This window comes from Quercus suber, unplaced genomic scaffold (genome assembly GCF_002906115.3).
Source record: "Quercus suber isolate HL8 unplaced genomic scaffold, Cork oak 2.0 scaffold_387, whole genome shotgun sequence".
Taxonomy (NCBI): domain Eukaryota; kingdom Viridiplantae; phylum Streptophyta; class Magnoliopsida; order Fagales; family Fagaceae; genus Quercus; species Quercus suber.
In genome coordinates, this window is record NW_027069839.1 from 325,522 (window position 1) to 349,130 (window position 23,609).

Consider the following 23,609-nt stretch of genomic DNA (forward strand, 5'->3'; position numbering starts at 1 on the left):
AAGAACATTGAAGCTACCTTGTGTCAATTCATCAACGAAGAACTCGTCAAAAGAGAGAGGGAGAGAATCGGTGCAGAGGAAATAGAGAGAAATTGGTTCTGTGACTTGTGAGGGAGAGAAGAAGACGAAGTGAGAGAGAGATATATGAAGGCTTCATTAATTATTTGGGCCCCACCAACTTGATGTTTTTACAAGAATGCCACTATATTCATTTTTACTGAAAATAAAAATGGGCAAAAGTTGTATTAATTTTTTGTATTCAAATTCATTTTTTTTAACTGAAAATGACTATTGAGTATAAAAACACAACCAAACCAGTTTTTTGGTAGTGGGTACCACAAAAAAACTGAAAATCAATACTGAAAACACCATTTTTTTTTCCTCTTAACTAAACAAGTCCTAAATTCTATGCTTCAGCTTTTAGATATATATATATATATATATATAAGAGTACCATGAGCTAGGAACAGCCTTGCTTCAGCTTTTAGATATATATATATATATATAAGAGTACCATGAGCTAGGAACAATACAACATGAGCAATGATAATAGGGACGAAGCCAGACTTCGAATCTAAGGGGGTCAAGCTTAATGTAAATTTATCGAATTTCATCACATTCATTAACATCTTATTCTCTTTCTCTCCCATTTACATGGGTATATTGCATTTATTTATTTTTAATGTCACGTGTCTTGCATCTATAAAAATGAGAGAAAATTAGAAGATTCAATGAGAGGAAAACTTATTCCATTAAAATACCATATGGGCACTAAGTTAAGTCATGATGATGGGGCCAATTTATTCATACATAAGAACATTCACATCAAACTCTACACATCATTGGCAAAATATCTCAAAAAACTCCACTTTTTCTAGTTTAGTTTTCAATTTTTTTACATACACCTACATCAGCCTCAATACTATATCAATGTTCAAATTAAATATTATTTCCTTTCTATTTCTTTATGCATTCACATCTGTAAATCTAAAAATCTACAACCAAATCCACAATAATAATAATAATAATAATAATAATAATTTATTTAGTCTTGTTGATGAACAATAGCTCAATAGAGGTATTGAGCTATTGTTCGTTTGTTAATTTTATACGATAGTTTGTTAAGCATGATGCATCATCAGTTTAATGAATTTAGTTTATTTTTTGTTAGAATATTAGTTTATCTAGCCTCTTGCTAATACTTTAACCTTACAAAAAATTGGTTTCTTATCTATAAGAAAAAGTTCTTATCTTAAAACTTGTTTTCAAGAAAGGAAACAAGATAACCTAACAACCCTCTGGGTACGGTTTTGGACCACTTTATAAAACTCAGATGTTCATTTTTAAGCTCCCACTGAAAATTAGGAAACACGAATTCGATCATTAACATCCTCTAGATTTTTTAGATGAATTCTGATATTGGATTTTTTTTTTTAAATCTTAAAAATTTGTTATTATAAGAATGGTTTAAATGTTATCACATTGTCTACATTAAAAAAAAAAAAATACTACAGTAATTAATAACTGTTTGAGCTTTTCCCTCTAGTATACCACATGATTCTTAGAACTAAATAGTGGAGTAGCATGATTTACCAATTAAGCTAATTGTAACCCACTAGCAAATACTATGGTTAAGCATGATATGTAATATAGAATCTAAAAGAGACAAATTATGAAACACATAGAAGACATACACAGTGCACACACAAGATAGTCTTCTACGTAAGATTTATCACACAACTTGAGCTTACATGACAAACTTAGAGAAAACCAAGACTGCCTCTTTAGGAGCTTTGTGTATGTTAGGACATATGTGATTCACATGTTAGGAACATATGTCACTATTTTATGTAGTTGGCTAATCCTTTGACAAAACGCACTTTACTTTTATTTGGGTAGATCTAGGATGTGTTTAATACTTTAAGAAACCTTGTTTCAAGATCAAGTGTTGAAGACATCAAGTCTATCCAAGAAAAAACAAGCTGAAGTGCAAATTCATTAAAGCTCGACACCTGCTCGATAGCTACCTCAACACTTGGCTATCTGTCGAGATCTTTAGCTGATTCTTATCGCAATCTCGATAGCTTCTCGATAGCTGGTCGATCAATCGAGAAAGTTTCTGTCCCCTCGACACCTACTCGACACTTTCTCGATAGCTGTATCTGTTGAGATTTATTAAACCTCGACACCTGTTCGACACCTCCTTGATAGCTGCTATCTGTCGAGGTTACGGGAATTTAGATTTCTGTTTTTGGGCCAGGCTTTTGTATTTGTGTAGTGTTTCTTTTCTCACAATCTTAGACCTATATAAGGCTTATTTTAAAGACCGTCACATAAGAGAATACAAGGAGAACATATGTAATAGGTGATCGATGCCTTATTTTCTCTGAAAGGAGCTACTGCGTTTTTGCGCTTTAGGGTTTTGTAACCAAGTGCTTCTTAATCTTCATTGTTGATGAAGTGAAGAACTTTGTAGCCAACAATCTTCTTCAAGTTGGTGAGTGAGTCACGTACTAGGATTCATGTAAAGGAGTCAGTCACGTATTGGGATCCGTGCAACAAAAAGGGTGGCATTCATATATTAAAGAGTTCAGAGGTTCTGAAGCAGTATAAGGTTTCTACTGTGAGTTCATCTACGGGGATTGTAGAGTCTAGGGATAAAGGTTTTGTACTAGATTTGAAACTTCTCTTTACTATAGTGAATTGCTTTTCGGGAAGGTTTTCCCCCAGGTTTTTTACTGTGAAACTGGTTGGTTTCATTGGTTTTCCTAGGTCATCATATCTTGTCTTATTTATTATTTCCGCTGCATGATTTTGACATGATATTGATGTTTGTTTGTTATTAACAAGGTTTATTCATCATTAATCTAATTAACAACTTTGGTTTAAAACTTGTTAATTTTATCAACCGGAGTCTAAATTTTCCAACAAGTGGTATTAGAGTAGGTTCACTCTGATTGGATTAATTTCCTGAGTGTGATCTATTGACCCCTGTTGTCATGGATAGAGGACAATCTTTATTTATTCCTCATTTATTTGATGGAACTAATTATGCGTATTGGAAAGTTCGTATGAAAGTTTTTTTGTAGGCCCTAGGTGAACAGGTGTGGCAATTTTCGTCTTATTGTAGGTCGGTCATCTAGAGAAGCATTCGGAACGGGCTCCGCGTTCTGTTGAAGTTGGCTAGATTAAGCCAAAGGAAGTGCCGGTGGATTGGGATGATGTAACAATCATAGCAGCAAATTTCAACAATAGGGCTTTGAATGCTCTGTTTTGTGGGGTGGTCAACGAGGAATTTAAGAAGATATCATCCACAGAAGTTACCAAGGAAGTTTGGACTATTCTTGAGACCACCTATGAAGGTACCAAGGCAGTAAAGACTGTGAAGTTTCAACAACTCATTAGTAGTTTTGAAGAAATAAGGATGGAGGAGGATGAGACCTTTGATGAGTTTTATGCTAAACTCAAGGATATTGTGAATTCTTCTTTCAACCTTGGAGCATGTATTGCAGAATCCAAAATTATTAGGAAAATCCTCAGGTCTTTACCTAATAGATTCCATGCTAAGATCACTGCCATTGAAGAAGCAAAGGACATTGATCAAATTCCTTTGATTGAGCTTGTAGGGAATCTTGAAACCTATAAGATGGGATTAGGCTCAATGGGAAAAGGTGGAAAGAGTAAAAACTTGGCTCTCAAGGGTATAGAGGAAGAGATTGAGGACTCTGAAGATGAAGATGATAGTGAAGATGAGGATGAGGATCTAGCCTTCTTAACTGATGAGATTATCAAACTTTTTCAGTTTAGGAAAAATGATATGGGAAAACCTTCTAGAAAACCTAAATCCTCTAGGAAGGGCAAGAGTAAGAAACCTCTCATCAAATGCCATGAATGCAAAGGTTTTGGTCATATGAGGATAGAGTGCCTAAATTACGTCATGAAAGAAGAGACCAAGGAGTCAAAAGATAAAGAGTTGGTTGCTACTTGGAGTGATACTGAGGATGACTCTTCTGATGAGTTTGTGGATGAATGTCGTCAAGTTATGGCCTTTGCTGCCACAACCGAAAAGGTGATTGTGGAGAGTGCTAGTGACAGTGAGGATTCTTCTGATGATGAAGTACCCAAGAAGATAACCATTCAGGAAGCCTATGATAAGCTATGCACTGAATTTATAAAATTTGAGAAGACTTCTCATCTTGGTAGAAAAGAGTTTAATGAGGTAAAAACTGAAAAAACTAATCTATTAGTCAAACTGGATGAGATTACAAGGTTAGTTGAGACCCTTGTTGTGGAGAACGCCTCATTAGAAGAGAAGGTCAAGAATCTTGAGGTTGAGCTTAGTCAAGCTAGAACTCAAATAGAGAGGATGTCTAGTGCAAAGCTTGATGAGGTATTGAGTGCTCAAAAGTCTAGTTCTGATAAGACTGGCTTAGGATATGCTGTTTCCTCTAGCCCTTTCTCTTTCACAGTTTCTGGATCAAGGACTGTCTTTGTGCCACAATCTGAGAAAGGCGATAAAGGTATGAAATCCAAAACTGATCTGTCTAATTCTAAATCCTTTATTAGACCTCATGTTTGTCACCATTGTGGTACTTCTGGACACATTCGTCCTAATTGCTTGAAGTTGTATCCTCATAAGCAATTGTCCAAACGGTCACAGGTTTCCTCTCAAGGACCTACACCTTTGTTTGGAGAGTTATTAAAAGTCTTGAACTTTTTAACTCAATTTCAGGAGAATTCTAATTCTTCTATGTCCTTTAGTAGACATACTAGGACACATGCATTTTCATCTTCACGGCCAAAGACTCGTGCTGTGTGGGTGAGAAAGGATTCTAAGACTTAATTGTCTTTTTCGTTTGTCCTCTGCTTTAATTTTTTCTATTTAAAGTTGGACTATCTTTGCTTGATTTCTTATCTGTTTTTGAAATCATGTTTTCATGCATCTGTACTCTTCTATCATGCCTTCATGCATATGCATCTTTCTTTCATGCTTTGCTTAACATGTTTTTGTCTGTTTATTTTCAATTTTGCTTATTTTTTGTAATAAAAATAAAAAAAATTGAAAAATTGAAAAATACAAAAACAGTGTGTGTTTTGTGTACGTTGGTACTTGTGTACCTTGGATGGCCAATGAAACAGAGATTTCTAAACTTTGTATCTTTTGTAGCTTAGATGAGTATCTCTATGCACAACTAAGCAAGTTAGTTTTGTGGCTCTTGTTTGTGATGAGTAAGATTATGTTATCTCTTAAACTTAATACTCATATCACTCTTTTTGACGGGTAGGACTAGAAAATCCTAAGAGAAAGGCATAAATAATCATCTCACCACTATTGCCCGCCAATCATAATATGACACTTGTATGCTTCGGCATAACAAAAGTGCAATGTCAAAGACATTCGTATGCTTCAGCATAGCAAAAGTGCGATGTCAAATGCTTAACATCTTGGGTATTTCTTTTCTCTCTTTTTATGACCATGTATGATATGCTATAAATAAAAGAAAATATGCAAAGAAAAATAAAAAGCAAAAAGATAAAAAATGTTTTATATGGTTGCAAGTGTGTATTCTAGGATATGTGGGAGTTATAGGATGTACCTCGAAGGTGATAGTTCCCATCAAACAGTTATGATTGTGTGTGAGTTAAAGTTATTTTCTCATATCTCAGATCGTCATAACATGTATACACATATGCAATCTTGCGATGTTTTTCACACACAACATACAATATTCTTTGCTACTCTTGATACATGTACAGGTACAATATGATTTGGCCATCACAAAGGTTTTACATGTGCTAATATATGCTCACTAAACTGCCTTGACTTGTTTTTGAAATATAAAATTGGTTAGACTTGTTTAGTGTGTGTGTGTGTGTGTGTTTTAGGATCTATGTGCTTAACATTTTTATTGAGAGATTTGTCTTTCACATGTTTTGCATTTTTCTGTTATCTTGTCATCCATAACATCTTGTTTCATTATATTCATGCATTTATATGGATTTCTTTGTGCCCCCTTGATCATCTTTGATCATCTTTATGTTTCTCGGGTGAAGCTTTCTAGCTTCTTATACCTTTTGTCAATCATGACAAAAAGGGGGAGAATTTATGGAGATATGTGATTTCTTTTTAAAGATTCTACATGTTAGGGGGAGAAATACATTCCTTTGTAAGGGGGAGATGTGTTTCATCTTGTTAGGGGGAGTGCTTACTTCCTTCTTCTTGTACCTTGAGTCTTGTGACCATGTTTGCATACATTATGCTTATCTTCTTTATATGATGATGTATGTCTTCTTCACCTACCTTTACATGTGTTGTTTCTTTTCTATCTTTATACACATGTTTCTTATACCTGTACGCAATCTATTATTTCTGTTTCACACTAAGATGCCTTGATGAGTTTTGTTTAAAGTGTTTCAGAAATACAGGTTGTCAAAGTCTACTTGCCATAAACTCTCTTCTTGCAAAGTTTTTCAAGGGTTTGTGTTAGGATAGATTTTATTGTATTCAACAAGTGAATATGAGTTGAGTGATTTATGACTTCTCTCATATGTTCATTTGTTTGTTGTGGTTTTGTCACGGATTGCCAAAGGAGGAGATTGTTAGGACATACGTGATTCACATGTTAGGAACATATGTCACTATTTTATGTAGTTGGCTAATCCTTTGACAAAACACACTTTACTTGTATTTGGGTAGATCTAGGATGTGTTTAATACTTCAAGAAACCTTGTTTCAAGATCAAGTGTAGAAGTCATCAAGTCTGTCCAAGAAAAAATAAGCTGAAGTGCAAATTCATCAAAGCTCGACACCTACTCGATAGCTATCTCGACACCTGGCTATCTGTCGAGATCTTCAGCTGATTCTTATCGCAATCTCGATAGCTTCTCGATAGCTGGTCGATCGATCGAGAAAGCTTTTGTCCCCTCAGCACCTACTCGATACCTTCTCGATAGCTGTATCTGTTGAGATTCATTAAACCTCAACACCTGCTCGACACCTTCTCGATAGCTGCTATCTGTCAAGGTTACGGGAATTCAGATTTCTGTTTTTGGGCCAGGCTTTTGTATTTGTGTAGCGTTTCTTTTCTCACAACTCTAGACCTATATAAGGCTTATTTTAAAGGCCGTCACATAAAAGAATACAAGGAGAACATATGCAATAGGTGATTGATGCCTTATTCTCTCTGAAAGAAGCTACTGCGTTTTTTGCCTTAGAGTTTTGTAACCAAGTGCTTCTTAATCTTCATTGTTGATGAAGTGAAGAACTTTGCAGCCAACAATCTTCTTCAAGTTGGTGAGTGAGTCACGTACTAGGATTCGTGCAAAAGAGTTAGTCACGTATTGGGATCCGTGCAACAAAAAGGGCGGCGTTCATATATTGAAGAGTTCAGAGGTTCTGAAGCAGTATAAGGTTTCTGCTGTAAGTTTATCTACAGGGATTGTAGAGTCTAGGGACAAAGGTTTTGGACTAGATCTGAAACTTTTCTTTACTATAGTAGATTGCTTTTCGGGAAGGTTTCTCCCCAGGTTTTTTACTATGAAACTGGTTGGTTTCATTGGTTTTCCTAGGTCATCATATCTTATCTTATTTATTATTTTCGCTGCATGATTTTGGCATGATATTGATGTTTGTTTGTTATTGACAAGGTTTATTCATAATTAATCTAATTAACAACTTGGGTTTAAAACTTGTTAATTTTATCAACCGGGGTCTAAATTTCTCAACAGTGTAGACACTCCATTTTGTAACTCTCATTTAACCTTACTTGTATTGCGCCATGCATCCCATTGCATAACATATTACAAGGAAGAACTGTAATTTTTGACCACATGATTTGTAAATTCATAACAATCAAAATGATAGTTCACGAGCCTTAATTGGACAACTAAGTTAAAAGATATATATATAAAAAAATTAACGGTAAAGTGCACTTGCATGAATTAGGTCCCAACCATACGTGATTATGACCTCTTAATTCTAATTGGGCTAGTTTTAGTTCAATTTAAATTAAATGATGTGTCATAATGCTATTGGTCGAGGATATAGTTCATGGTAAGGTTGCATGCACCTAATTTAATCCGAGATAAAGCGGTGTTGATTCCTTGCAAAATTAGTAAAAATTAATTAATTAAACATATTTAAAATTAATTTTTTGAGCTTGAGGACCAAGAATTTCTGGAAAAAAAAAAGGTTGAAATTCTTATGAAAGTCATATCAAAACTAAAACAAAAAAGACTGAACCGAAAAGGAATAGATCTGGAAGGATGATAGGCACTTAGACAAGATCCCCTAGATTTTCTTCTCTTTTTTCTCCATCTTGCTTCCCATTCAGTTTGACTTTGCCCATTATATTTTTCACTCATAAAAAACTAGTTTTCTTGAGCCCCACATTACCTAGAGACTTATCTTTGACCCCAATGTAGATACTTCATTTTGTACTACTTACAACTCAATCCCTTGTTCCCCAATGACAGCATCATTCGGAGGCTTAGGTTTGGCTTAGGGACCAATCTAGTAAATCTTTATCTTGAAGGATGTTTTGGTAAAAGAAAAGCCTATAGGAACCCTAAGTATACGCATATTGCAAGCATGCATATGCATACTTGAAGCATGCACACGAATGTAGGGTTTTAGAATACCTGTATGGAAAGTTTTTGATGTAAAATCGTGTAAAGTGAATCTCACATTAGCTGGGAGCCACCCTACTCCCCTCTATGATCACTATAAAAGGCCTCAAATGCTCTTTTCCTAGAACACTCTGAATTCACTGAAAAATAATGAATTAAAGAGAGTTTTTATTCTAAAACATCCTCAAGTTAGAATTTACTTGGTTGGGACTTATTTTGGTCTTGACCTTCGAGTTTTAAACTTAGTAACCTTCTAGTTTTATCTTGATTAGATTGACTGAGGGGAACGGTCAAATTAAAGCTCAAAGGAGTTCTTATGTCTAAGATAAGGGTCTAACATTGTCTCTCTCATTCTTGTTTGTTTATTACTATGTTTTTTTGCCTTAATACTTCTATTGTTAGTGTTTGTTTATAGCTTTCGTATTAGAAGCATGCTAGATTGTATTTAGTAACCTTCTAGTTTTATCTTGATTAGATTGACTGAGGGGAACAGTCAAATTAAAGCTCAAAGGAGTTCTTATGTCTAAGATAAGGGTCTAACATTGTCTCTCTCATTCTTGTTTGTTTATTGCTATGTTTTTTGCCTTAATACTTCCATTGTTAGTGTTTGTTTATAGCTTTCGTATTAGAAGCATGCTAGATTGTATTTATTACTAGCATGCCTCTAATACAAAAGCTATAAACCTACACTAACAACAGAAGTGTTAAGGTAGAAAACATAGTAATAAACAAACAAGAATGAGAGAGACAAGCATGCTAGATTGTATTTAAATTATTGTTTTGTTGCTACTTTAAAACTGTGTTTTTGGGCGTGCATGCATGCGATGCTTTATGCTTGCATACGAGACATGCGTACGCATACTTCATATATGCGCACGCATAGTCTTGCATAGAAACCTAGATTTAGGGTTTTTGCTACTTTCCCTTTTTTTGCTTCGTTTTTAATTACATATTTAGCTTCTGTTAGTTTCGTTTTCACATGTTTAGGTCTAGGGTTAGTAGAATACCATGTCTTATAACTTGGATTGTTAGATTTAGTGAAAGCTCACTAGTATAAATACTAGAGCTAGTTTAGACTCCCAATTTTTAATTACAACTAGATTAATTTTAGGCTAAACATAATTAAAGCAGAATATATGTAATTAGCCAATTAATTAACCAAAACATTCAACAATTGTATGGATGAACATGAGGATGCAATGCTTAAATGTAAAGGGTAGTAGGGTAAAGAATATCAAACCCAAGATAACACCACGATATTTATTGAAGAGGAAAACTGAAGAACTCAGCGTAAAAACCTCTCTATGGCCCTCCAAGCTGAAATGATCCACTAGTGAATAAGTTGGAGGGAGTATAAGGATCCCAAAAAGACCCATTCAAGCCTAATCTACCTAAAGTACTTGAGCTCTCCAAGCTCTAGCTACTAACGGACTTCTTGGAGTCTTATCTTCACTAGCTTTTCGGATCTTGCAATGTCCTCCCGATTGCACTGCCAAGCCTTAACGGCTTAATTTGGCAAAGACCTAATACTTCTCAAGCTCCAAAATACTCTCTACACTCTGAATTAGTATGGCTTGTGTTTGGGTAAAATCGTCTCTCAAGGTATGACAATGGGAGAGGGGAGGAGAAGAGACTACAAGGATTTCTCTCTTGAGGATGAGTAGCTCTCTCTAAAAGGTGGGTGTAGTGAAAACCTGAATCTCTAGGGTTTTTTATCTGATAGCCTCCTTACAATTTTGTAGGTAATGAGTGTATATATAGCGTAGGAGAAGGATAGGAGAGTAATACTTAAAATCACAGTTGTCAAAGTGTTTCGTGGGTTGTCCAAGTTGCAAGTTACTCATGAGACATCCTGACTCTTGAACTTCCACATGTGCTCCTCACATAGCCTTTTGCGAGTTTTGCAATCCCGAACCAGTATCGAGTTAGTTGCAAATTCAACTTGTCTTGAGCAATCTTCACTAACCTAATACTAAACCCATTACAATTAAATCCACAAAATACAAGGAAATAAATTAATGAAATTACAACAATTTTGTCATGGAATACAACCAACATAAATATTATGTAAAAAAAAAAAAAAACATAACTTAACATTAAGGATTAGGGTTTGTATGCTTTAGATGAACAACATGAACATGCATTGATGTATAAGTGATGAGGTATTATGGTGTAGTGAGGTAAGTCATGTATATAAATATGCATCTTTGAACATAATGGTTGGTCTCTTTGATTGATGAATGCTATGATGCTATGCTTGAGTGATTGAACATGCTTGATTAAATGTCATGATTACATGCTACTGCTTTGTTGATGCTGTTGCCTTGTGATATACTTGCTGCCATTGGATGGATATAATGTCAATGCCACGCTAGATGAATATTAGGACCTTGTGCCATGAATGCTATGATTGAGATGCCATGTTTGTGTGTTTAGATGTTTGTTAGTGTGTATGTGTGTGTGTAGAATAACCTATTAGAGGACCCTTTGATGGGATTAGGATTTGGAACCCAATAAGTGGAGGTCAACCTACGGGTCGGGTGGGCATGATTATATGCTATTGCATTGTTGATGTTGCAACCTTGTGATATACTTGCTGCCTTTGGATAGATATAATGTCAATGCCATGCTAGATGACTATTAGGACCTTGTGCCATGAATGCTATGAGATGCCATGTTTGTGTGTTTAGATGCTTGTTAGTGTGTGTTTGTGTGTGTAGAATAACCTATAAGAGGACCTTTTAATAGGATTATAATTTGGAACATAATGAGTGGAGGCCAACCTACAGGTCGGGTGGGCATGATTATATGCTACTACTTTGTTGATGTTGCTACCTTATGATATACTTGCTGCCTTTGGATGGATATAATGTCAATGCCATGCTAGATGACTATTAGGACCTTGTGCCATGAATGCTATGATTGAGATGCCATGTTTGTGTGCTTAGATGCTTGTTAGTGTGTGTGTGTGTGTATGTGTGTGTGTGTGTGTGTGTAGAATAACCTATTAAAGGACCCTTTGATGGGATTAGAATTTGGAACACAATGAGTGGGGGCCAACCTATAGGTCGGGTGGGGTTGGGTGTCTAACACCTTCCCATCCCCATACCTAAACTTCGGACACGTGTTCTAGTAAGATTAATCATTCACATAAAGGCTATAAATATGGTTCCTAGACCTAGTCTAGGTGGGACTCCATTTTCACCCTTTACCCAGTCCACTTTGCCAAGGCGTACTTCCCATGACGAAACCAGTCATCGTAGGCGCTTGCGCCCACACCTAACCTTTAGTATAAATACCTCTCTCCAATATAAGTTGAAAGCACCCCAAAATTTTAAAGAAAAACCTAAAAATCTCTCTCTCTCTCTCTCTCTCTCTCTCTCTCTCTCTCTCTATAGAGTTAGTAATAGGAAGGTGCCTTTGGTGTTTTGGACCTCCTAATCTCAACTCACTAAAAGGGATAGCTTGGTCCTCCTAGTCTTAAATTACCAACTTCCTATTCACGAGTCCCTCTCTAGAGAAACTTTTTTGCTTGGAGTGCTCAAAAGTGCTAGTGCATGCAAGTAAGGTTTCTAAACGTTCTTTTCATTATGCCTTAGTTTATTTAGATTCAAGCACAAGCATGTTTTTATTTCAAGTTCTTCATTGTTAGTATGATAGATCTAGGTTGTTCTTAGTTTTGCACGTTCTAGGGTTTCAATTCAAATAACATGTTCACATGATCTTAGATTAAGGTTTATCACACAGCACACACATATTTACCATGTCTTTCAATTCTTTGCATGCCTAAAATACACTCTTCAATGCTAGTTTTAATCTTTGGGCAACAAAAAGAAAGTGACAAGTGTTTAAGGTTCCTCCTAGTCATGTGCATTGCACGTGACCCTTGGGCACATGTTACTTTTTTTTTGCTACCACATAACCCTATATATAGCAAAACATTTCCCTAAAAAAATTACTGTTTGTTTGGTGTTGGTGACTTTTTCTCATTAAAAAATGTCTCCTCTCTCTCTCTCTAGAGAAGCATTCGGAACGGGCTCCGCGTTCTGTTGAAGTTGGCTAGATTAAGCCAAAGGAAGTGCCGGTGGATTGGGATGATGTAACAATCATAGCAGCAAATTTCAACAATAGGGCTTTGAATGCTCTGTTTTGTGGGGTGGTCAACGAGGAATTTAAGAAGATATCATCCACAGAAGTTACCAAGGAAGTTTGGACTATTCTTGAGACCACCTATGAAGGTACCAAGGCAGTAAAGACTGTGAAGTTTCAACAACTCATTAGTAGTTTTGAAGAAATAAGGATGGAGGAGGATGAGACCTTTGATGAGTTTTATGCTAAACTCAAGGATATTGTGAATTCTTCTTTCAACCTTGGAGCATGTATTGCAGAATCCAAAATTATTAGGAAAATCCTCAGGTCTTTACCTAATAGATTCCATGCTAAGATCACTGCCATTGAAGAAGCAAAGGACATTGATCAAATTCCTTTGATTGAGCTTGTAGGGAATCTTGAAACCTATAAGATGGGATTAGGCTCAATGGGAAAAGGTGGAAAGAGTAAAAACTTGGCTCTCAAGGGTATAGAGGAAGAGATTGAGGACTCTGAAGATGAAGATGATAGTGAAGATGAGGATGAGGATCTAGCCTTCTTAACTGATGAGATTATCAAACTTTTTCAGTTTAGGAAAAATGATATGGGAAAACCTTCTAGAAAACCTAAATCCTCTAGGAAGGGCAAGAGTAAGAAACCTCTCATCAAATGCCATGAATGCAAAGGTTTTGGTCATATGAGGATAGAGTGCCTAAATTACGTCATGAAAGAAGAGACCAAGGAGTCAAAAGATAAAGAGTTGGTTGCTACTTGGAGTGATACTGAGGATGACTCTTCTGATGAGTTTGTGGATGAATGTCGTCAAGTTATGGCCTTTGCTGCCACAACCGAAAAGGTGATTGTGGAGAGTGCTAGTGACAGTGAGGATTCTTCTGATGATGAAGTACCCAAGAAGATAACCATTCAGGAAGCCTATGATAAGCTATGCACTGAATTTATAAAATTTGAGAAGACTTCTCATCTTGGTAGAAAAGAGTTTAATGAGGTAAAAACTGAAAAAACTAATCTATTAGTCAAACTGGATGAGATTACAAGGTTAGTTGAGACCCTTGTTGTGGAGAACGCCTCATTAGAAGAGAAGGTCAAGAATCTTGAGGTTGAGCTTAGTCAAGCTAGAACTCAAATAGAGAGGATGTCTAGTGCAAAGCTTGATGAGGTATTGAGTGCTCAAAAGTCTAGTTCTGATAAGACTGGCTTAGGATATGCTGTTTCCTCTAGCCCTTTCTCTTTCACAGTTTCTGGATCAAGGACTGTCTTTGTGCCACAATCTGAGAAAGGCGATAAAGGTATGAAATCCAAAACTGATCTGTCTAATTCTAAATCCTTTATTAGACCTCATGTTTGTCACCATTGTGGTACTTCTGGACACATTCGTCCTAATTGCTTGAAGTTGTATCCTCATAAGCAATTGTCCAAACGGTCACAGGTTTCCTCTCAAGGACCTACACCTTTGTTTGGAGAGTTATTAAAAGTCTTGAACTTTTTAACTCAATTTCAGGAGAATTCTAATTCTTCTATGTCCTTTAGTAGACATACTAGGACACATGCATTTTCATCTTCACGGCCAAAGACTCGTGCTGTGTGGGTGAGAAAGGATTCTAAGACTTAATTGTCTTTTTCGTTTGTCCTCTGCTTTAATTTTTTCTATTTAAAGTTGGACTATCTTTGCTTGATTTCTTATCTGTTTTTGAAATCATGTTTTCATGCATCTGTACTCTTCTATCATGCCTTCATGCATATGCATCTTTCTTTCATGCTTTGCTTAACATGTTTTTGTCTGTTTATTTTCAATTTTGCTTATTTTTTGTAATAAAAATAAAAAAAATTGAAAAATTGAAAAATACAAAAACAGTGTGTGTTTTGTGTACGTTGGTACTTGTGTACCTTGGATGGCCAATGAAACAGAGATTTCTAAACTTTGTATCTTTTGTAGCTTAGATGAGTATCTCTATGCACAACTAAGCAAGTTAGTTTTGTGGCTCTTGTTTGTGATGAGTAAGATTATGTTATCTCTTAAACTTAATACTCATATCACTCTTTTTGACGGGTAGGACTAGAAAATCCTAAGAGAAAGGCATAAATAATCATCTCACCACTATTGCCCGCCAATCATAATATGACACTTGTATGCTTCGGCATAACAAAAGTGCAATGTCAAAGACATTCGTATGCTTCAGCATAGCAAAAGTGCGATGTCAAATGCTTAACATCTTGGGTATTTCTTTTCTCTCTTTTTATGACCATGTATGATATGCTATAAATAAAAGAAAATATGCAAAGAAAAATAAAAAGCAAAAAGATAAAAAATGTTTTATATGGTTGCAAGTGTGTATTCTAGGATATGTGGGAGTTATAGGATGTACCTCGAAGGTGATAGTTCCCATCAAACAGTTATGATTGTGTGTGAGTTAAAGTTATTTTCTCATATCTCAGATCGTCATAACATGTATACACATATGCAATCTTGCGATGTTTTTCACACACAACATACAATATTCTTTGCTACTCTTGATACATGTACAGGTACAATATGATTTGGCCATCACAAAGGTTTTACATGTGCTAATATATGCTCACTAAACTGCCTTGACTTGTTTTTGAAATATAAAATTGGTTAGACTTGTTTAGTGTGTGTGTGTGTGTGTTTTAGGATCTATGTGCTTAACATTTTTATTGAGAGATTTGTCTTTCACATGTTTTGCATTTTTCTGTTATCTTGTCATCCATAACATCTTGTTTCATTATATTCATGCATTTATATGGATTTCTTTGTGCCCCCTTGATCATCTTTGATCATCTTTATGTTTCTCGGGTGAAGCTTTCTAGCTTCTTATACCTTTTGTCAATCATGACAAAAAGGGGGAGAATTTATGGAGATATGTGATTTCTTTTTAAAGATTCTACATGTTAGGGGGAGAAATACATTCCTTTGTAAGGGGGAGATGTGTTTCATCTTGTTAGGGGGAGTGCTTACTTCCTTCTTCTTGTACCTTGAGTCTTGTGACCATGTTTGCATACATTATGCTTATCTTCTTTATATGATGATGTATGTCTTCTTCACCTACCTTTACATGTGTTGTTTCTTTTCTATCTTTATACACATGTTTCTTATACCTGTACGCAATCTATTATTTCTGTTTCACACTAAGATGCCTTGATGAGTTTTGTTTAAAGTGTTTCAGAAATACAGGTTGTCAAAGTCTACTTGCCATAAACTCTCTTCTTGCAAAGTTTTTCAAGGGTTTGTGTTAGGATAGATTTTATTGTATTCAACAAGTGAATATGAGTTGAGTGATTTATGACTTCTCTCATATGTTCATTTGTTTGTTGTGGTTTTGTCACGGATTGCCAAAGGAGGAGATTGTTAGGACATATGTGATTCACATGTTAGGAACATATGTCACTATTTTATGTAGTTGGCTAATCCTTTGACAAAACACACTTTACTTGTATTTGGGTAGATCTAGGATGTGTTTAATACTTCAAGAAACCTTGTTTCAAGATCAAGTGTAGAAGTCATCAAGTCTGTCCAAGAAAAAATAAGCTGAAGTGCAAATTCATCAAAGCTCGACACCTACTCGATAGCTATCTCGACACCTGGCTATCTGTCGAGATCTTCAGCTGATTCTTATCGCAATCTCGATAGCTTCTCGATAGCTGGTCGATCGATCGAGAAAGCTTTTGTCCCCTCAGCACCTACTCGATACCTTCTCGATAGCTGTATCTGTTGAGATTCATTAAACCTCAACACCTGCTCGACACCTTCTCGATAGCTGCTATCTGTCAAGGTTACGGGAATTCAGATTTCTGTTTTTGGGCCAGGCTTTTGTATTTGTGTAGCGTTTCTTTTCTCACAACTCTAGACCTATATAAGGCTTATTTTAAAGGCCGTCACATAAAAGAATACAAGGAGAACATATGCAATAGGTGATTGATGCCTTATTCTCTCTGAAAGAAGCTACTGCGTTTTTTGCCTTAGAGTTTTGTAACCAAGTGCTTCTTAATCTTCATTGTTGATGAAGTGAAGAACTTTGCAGCCAACAATCTTCTTCAAGTTGGTGAGTGAGTCACGTACTAGGATTCGTGCAAAAGAGTTAGTCACGTATTGGGATCCGTGCAACAAAAAGGGCGGCGTTCATATATTGAAGAGTTCAGAGGTTCTGAAGCAGTATAAGGTTTCTGCTGTAAGTTTATCTACAGGGATTGTAGAGTCTAGGGACAAAGGTTTTGGACTAGATCTGAAACTTTTCTTTACTATAGTAGATTGCTTTTCGGGAAGGTTTCTCCCCAGGTTTTTTACTATGAAACTGGTTGGTTTCATTGGTTTTCCTAGGTCATCATATCTTATCTTATTTATTATTTTCGCTGCATGATTTTGGCATGATATTGATGTTTGTTTGTTATTGACAAGGTTTATTCATAATTAATCTAATTAACAACTTGGGTTTAAAACTTGTTAATTTTATCAACCGGGGTCTAAATTTCTCAACAGTGTAGACACTCCATTTTGTAACTCTCATTTAACCTTACTTGTATTGCGCCATGCATCCCATTGCATAACATATTACAAGGAAGAACTGTAATTTTTGACCACATGATTTGTAAATTCATAACAATCAAAATGATAGTTCACGAGCCTTAATTGGACAACTAAGTTAAAAGATATATATATAAAAAAATTAACGGTAAAGTGCACTTGCATGAATTAGGTCCCAACCATACGTGATTATGACCTCTTAATTCTAATTGGGCTAGTTTTAGTTCAATTTAAATTAAATGATGTGTCATAATGCTATTGGTCGAGGATATAGTTCATGGTAAGGTTGCATGCACCTAATTTAATCCGAGATAAAGCGGTGTTGATTCCTTGCAAAATTAGTAAAAATTAATTAATTAAACATATTTAAAATTAATTTTTTGAGCTTGAGGACCAAGAATTTCTGGAAAAAAAAAAGGTTGAAATTCTTATGAAAGTCATATCAAAACTAAAACAAAAAAGACTGAACCGAAAAGGAATAGATCTGGAAGGATGATAGGCACTTAGACAAGATCCCCTAGATTTTCTTCTCTTTTTTCTCCATCTTGCTTCCCATTCAGTTTGACTTTGCCCATTATATTTTTCACTCATAAAAAACTAGTTTTCTTGAGCCCCACATTACCTAGAGACTTATCTTTGACCCCAATGTAGATACTTCATTTTGTACTACTTACAACTCAATCCCTTGTTCCCCAATGACAGCATCATTCGGAGGCTTAGGTTTGGCTTAGGGACCAATCTAGTAAATCTTTATCTTGAAGGATGTTTTGGTAAAAGAAAAGCCTATAGGAACCCTAAGTATACGCATATTGCAAGCATGCATATGCATACTTGAAGCATGCACACGAATGTAGGGTTTTAGAATACCTGTATGGAAAGTTTTTGATGTAAAATCGTGTAAAGTGAATCTCACATTAGCTGGGAGCCACCCTACTCCCCTCTATGATCACTATAAAAGGCCTCAAATGCTCTTTTCCTAGAACACTCTGAATTCACTGAAAAATAATGAATTAAAGAGAGTTTTTATTCTAAAACATCCTCAAGTTAGAATTTACTTGGTTGGGACTTATTTTGGTCTTGACCTTCGAGTTTTAAACTTAGTAACCTTCTAGTTTTATCTTGATTAGATTGACTGAGGGGAACGGTCAAATTAAAGCTCAAAGGAGTTCTTATGTCTAAGATAAGGGTCTAACATTGTCTCTCTCATTCTTGTTTGTTTATTACTATGTTTTTTTGCCTTAATACTTCTATTGTTAGTGTTTGTTTATAGCTTTCGTATTAGAAGCATGCTAGATTGTATTTAGTAACCTTCTAGTTTTATCTTGATTAGATTGACTGAGGGGAACAGTCAAATTAAAGCTCAAAGGAGTTCTTATGTCTAAGATAAGGGTCTAACATTGTCTCTCTCATTCTTGTTTGTTTATTGCTATGTTTTTTGCCTTAATACTTCCATTGTTAGTGTTTGTTTATAGCTTTCGTATTAGAAGCATGCTAGATTGTATTTATTACTAGCATGCCTCTAATACAAAAGCTATAAACCTACACTAACAACAGAAGTGTTAAGGTAGAAAACATAGTAATAAACAAACAAGAATGAGAGAGACAAGCATGCTAGATTGTATTTAAATTATTGTTTTGTTGCTACTTTAAAACTGTGTTTTTGGGCGTGCATGCATGCGATGCTTTATGCTTGCATACGAGACATGCGTACGCATACTTCATATATGCGCACGCATAGTCTTGCATAGAAACCTAGATTTAGGGTTTTTGCTACTTTCCCTTTTTTTGCTTCGTTTTTAATTACATATTTAGCTTCTGTTAGTTTCGTTTTCACATGTTTAGGTCTAGGGTTAGTAGAATACCATGTCTTATAACTTGGATTGTTAGATTTAGTGAAAGCTCACTAGTATAAATACTAGAGCTAGTTTAGACTCCCAATTTTTAATTACAACTAGATTAATTTTAGGCTAAACATAATTAAAGCAGAATATATGTAATTAGCCAATTAATTAACCAAAACATTCAACAATTGTATGGATGAACATGAGGATGCAATGCTTAAATGTAAAGGGTAGTAGGGTAAAGAATATCAAACCCAAGATAACACCACGATATTTATTGAAGAGGAAAACTGAAGAACTCAGCGTAAAAACCTCTCTATGGCCCTCCAAGCTGAAATGATCCACTAGTGAATAAGTTGGAGGGAGTATAAGGATCCCAAAAAGACCCATTCAAGCCTAATCTACCTAAAGTACTTGAGCTCTCCAAGCTCTAGCTACTAACGGACTTCTTGGAGTCTTATCTTCACTAGCTTTTCGGATCTTGCAATGTCCTCCCGATTGCACTGCCAAGCCTTAACGGCTTAATTTGGCAAAGACCTAATACTTCTCAAGCTCCAAAATACTCTCTACACTCTGAATTAGTATGGCTTGTGTTTGGGTAAAATCGTCTCTCAAGGTATGACAATGGGAGAGGGGAGGAGAAGAGACTACAAGGATTTCTCTCTTGAGGATGAGTAGCTCTCTCTAAAAGGTGGGTGTAGTGAAAACCTGAATCTCTAGGGTTTTTTATCTGATAGCCTCCTTACAATTTTGTAGGTAATGAGTGTATATATAGCGTAGGAGAAGGATAGGAGAGTAATACTTAAAATCACAGTTGTCAAAGTGTTTCGTGGGTTGTCCAAGTTGCAAGTTACTCATGAGACATCCTGACTCTTGAACTTCCACATGTGCTCCTCACATAGCCTTTTGCGAGTTTTGCAATCCCGAACCAGTATCGAGTTAGTTGCAAATTCAACTTGTCTTGAGCAATCTTCACTAACCTAATACTAAACCCATTACAATTAAATCCACAAAATACAAGGAAATAAATTAATGAAATTACAACAATTTTGTCATGGAATACAACCAACATAAATATTATGTAAAAAAAAAAAAAAACATAACTTAACATTAAGGATTAGGGTTTGTATGCTTTAGATGAACAACATGAACATGCATTGATGTATAAGTGATGAGGTATTATGGTGTAGTGAGGTAAGTCATGTATATAAATATGCATCTTTGAACATAATGGTTGGTCTCTTTGATTGATGAATGCTATGATGCTATGCTTGAGTGATTGAACATGCTTGATTAAATGTCATGATTACATGCTACTGCTTTGTTGATGCTGTTGCCTTGTGATATACTTGCTGCCATTGGATGGATATAATGTCAATGCCACGCTAGATGAATATTAGGACCTTGTGCCATGAATGCTATGATTGAGATGCCATGTTTGTGTGTTTAGATGTTTGTTAGTGTGTATGTGTGTGTGTAGAATAACCTATTAGAGGACCCTTTGATGGGATTAGGATTTGGAACCCAATAAGTGGAGGTCAACCTACGGGTCGGGTGGGCATGATTATATGCTATTGCATTGTTGATGTTGCAACCTTGTGATATACTTGCTGCCTTTGGATAGATATAATGTCAATGCCATGCTAGATGACTATTAGGACCTTGTGCCATGAATGCTATGAGATGCCATGTTTGTGTGTTTAGATGCTTGTTAGTGTGTGTTTGTGTGTGTAGAATAACCTATAAGAGGACCTTTTAATAGGATTATAATTTGGAACATAATGAGTGGAGGCCAACCTACAGGTCGGGTGGGCATGATTATATGCTACTACTTTGTTGATGTTGCTACCTTATGATATACTTGCTGCCTTTGGATGGATATAATGTCAATGCCATGCTAGATGACTATTAGGACCTTGTGCCATGAATGCTATGATTGAGATGCCATGTTTGTGTGCTTAGATGCTTGTTAGTGTGTGTGTGTGTGTATGTGTGTGTGTGTGTGTGTGTAGAATAACCTATTAAAGGACCCTTTGATGGGATTAGAATTTGGAACACAATGAGTGGGGGCCAACCTATAGGTCGGGTGGGGTTGGGTGTCTAACACCTTCCCATCCCCATACCTAAACTTCGGACACGTGTTCTAGTAAGATTAATCATTCACATAAAGGCTATAAATATGGTTCCTAGACCTAGTCTAGGTGGGACTCCATTTTCACCCTTTACCCAGTCCACTTTGCCAAGGCGTACTTCCCATGACGAAACCAGTCATCGTAGGCGCTTGCGCCCACACCTAACCTTTAGTATAAATACCTCTCTCCAATATAAGTTGAAAGCACCCCAAAATTTTAAAGAAAAACCTAAAAATCTCTCTCTCTCTCTCTCTCTCTCTCTCTCTCTCTCTCTCTATAGAGTTAGTAATAGGAAGGTGCCTTTGGTGTTTTGGACCTCCTAATCTCAACTCACTAAAAGGGATAGCTTGGTCCTCCTAGTCTTAAATTACCAACTTCCTATTCACGAGTCCCTCTCTAGAGAAACTTTTTTGCTTGGAGTGCTCAAAAGTGCTAGTGCATGCAAGTAAGGTTTCTAAACGTTCTTTTCATTATGCCTTAGTTTATTTAGATTCAAGCACAAGCATGTTTTTATTTCAAGTTCTTCATTGTTAGTATGATAGATCTAGGTTGTTCTTAGTTTTGCACGTTCTAGGGTTTCAATTCAAATAACATGTTCACATGATCTTAGATTAAGGTTTATCACACAGCACACACATATTTACCATGTCTTTCAATTCTTTGCATGCCTAAAATACACTCTTCAATGCTAGTTTTAATCTTTGGGCAACAAAAAGAAAGTGACAAGTGTTTAAGGTTCCTCCTAGTCATGTGCATTGCACGTGACCCTTGGGCACATGTTACTTTTTTTTTGCTACCACATAACCCTATATATAGCAAAACATTTCCCTAAAAAAATTACTGTTTGTTTGGTGTTGGTGACTTTTTCTCATTAAAAAATGTCTCCTCTCTCTCTCTCTTTCTCTCTCTCTCTCTCTCTCTCTCTCTCTCTCTCTCTCTCTCTCAATGAAATGGATGTATTATAAATGAAGTGATAAAAAAATAAAACGTTTGATGTTGAGTGTATTGTAAAGTGGTGTGTATAAATAGATAAAATATCTTTTAAGTTATTAAAAACTAAATTTTTTAGCACCACAAATATAAATGCTTTTAAACTACCATTGCCAAGGACGAAACCAAGACTTGCAGTTAGGAGGGCGGCTCTGTTGTTGGATGCATGCGATGGCTTTGGTTTTCAGTTCTACTGCTTAGCCGGCAAGAGTTTTCTTTTATTATTATTTTTTTATGTGTGTGTAAAGTGTGTCTTTTGCTAGTAAGGACAAAATTATTTTGTTTAAATTTTTTTTAAGGACCAAGTTGTTTGTTTTTGGTAAAATTGGTTGATTGGTCTTAATTTTTTTAGCTTTGCTATCGGTAATTTTTTTTGTTGTGCTAATTTTTTGGGCTTATATTTTTAGATTTTAGATTTATAATTTTTTTATGGCCTTTAAAATAAGGAAAATACTAGATTTACAAACTTTTTTACAAATTGTTGTTGTGATGAGTGGTTATTAGTAAGTAAAATAATAATGTAAGTAGTGGGCCAAGATGCAAACTAGTAACAATTTGCTACCTCAAATTTTTTTTTTTTTTTTTTGAGATAAAAGATAGAGCTACCTCAATATTTGTCAAAAAGTTTGTAGTTGTAGCATTTCTCTTATAATGATTAAGGGCAAAAAAATATAATTTTATTGAACAAAGTAGTACCTATATATATATATACACACACTTCAATTCTTAAAAAAAAAAAAAAAAGGGCCAGTTAATAGCTCTACGAGGACCACTCCAAAGCTATAAACATCACTTTTTTCCGTTAATTGACTTGTTTGCATGTATTCAGGATCCAAGTACCCCAAAGTCCCTTGCACCAATGTAGCTAATTGTGTTTGGTCTAGCGGAACCAATTTTGAAGCTCCAAAATCAGATACCTTTGCTGTGTAAGTGCTATCCAACAATATGTTTGAAGACTTGACATCTCTATGGATTATAGGTGGAGAAGCTGCAGAGTGCAAATATGATAGTGCTCCTGCTGTTTCTGAGGCTATCCTAAGACGAGTTTCCCATGATATGGTGGACACCTTACTTTCATCATGAATGTACTCGAAGAGAGTACCATTGGGTATGAATTCATAAACTAGTAAAGGAACTTGTGTCTCACAACAACAGCCTAATAATTTAACCACATTCCTATGATTAATTTGGGAAAGTACAATTACCTCATTGATGAATGCTCAATTTGACTTTCATCTCCTATTTTGACTTTTAATGGCCACAATCCTATTATTTGAAAAATTCCTTTATAAACTGTACCAAACCCTCCCTGGCAATGATTAGAGTTTCATCATAATCGTTGGTAGCCTTTTTCAACTCTTTCATGTGAAG

At 35.6% G+C, this 23,609-nt stretch overlaps 1 pseudogene; it reads right to left on the reverse strand.

The window, feature by feature from the left end:
• Positions 1-23,609, reverse strand: part of LOC112024858 (wall-associated receptor kinase 2-like) — a 43,723-nt pseudogene that overhangs the window by 12,854 nt on the left and 7,260 nt on the right.